The sequence below is a fragment of the Etheostoma spectabile genome, unplaced genomic scaffold (assembly GCF_008692095.1).
Source record: "Etheostoma spectabile isolate EspeVRDwgs_2016 unplaced genomic scaffold, UIUC_Espe_1.0 scaffold273, whole genome shotgun sequence".
Lineage (NCBI taxonomy): Eukaryota > Metazoa > Chordata > Actinopteri > Perciformes > Percidae > Etheostoma > Etheostoma spectabile.
The window spans coordinates 795,532-795,832 of record NW_022605577.1 but is presented as its reverse complement, the minus strand read 5'-3'; the positions used below and the strand labels follow the sequence as shown (position 1 = coordinate 795,832).

Sequence of the window (301 nt, the reverse complement as noted above, 5' to 3'; positions counted from 1 at the left end):
CCGCAACAATATTGTAGTGTTGACTATCGGTGCTTTCACCAAATATTTACACAATGAGATTTTTGATAATTAATCATCAGTAATGTGGATATAATAACAATATCGTCACCTTCCTAAAATAATCGCCTAAGTCATTTTTTGACAAAAAGTATTTTCTTGCCTAAATCATCTCCTCATGGTGTTGGCCACCTCTGGTAAAATTTCCTACATTCTCAGTTGAACAGGTCATGTGATTCTACGCCTTTAGTATAATGGCCTAAGTCAAAATATGTTCAGTATTTGGTTCAGTTTTTTGTGTTTT

General features: G+C 33.6%; 1 protein-coding gene across 1 annotated transcript in view; it reads left to right on the top strand.

The window, feature by feature from the left end:
* The window catches only part of smim19 (small integral membrane protein 19), a 6,615-nt gene that overhangs the window by 3,707 nt on the left and 2,607 nt on the right, over positions 1–301 (top strand). The window lies entirely within an intron of this gene.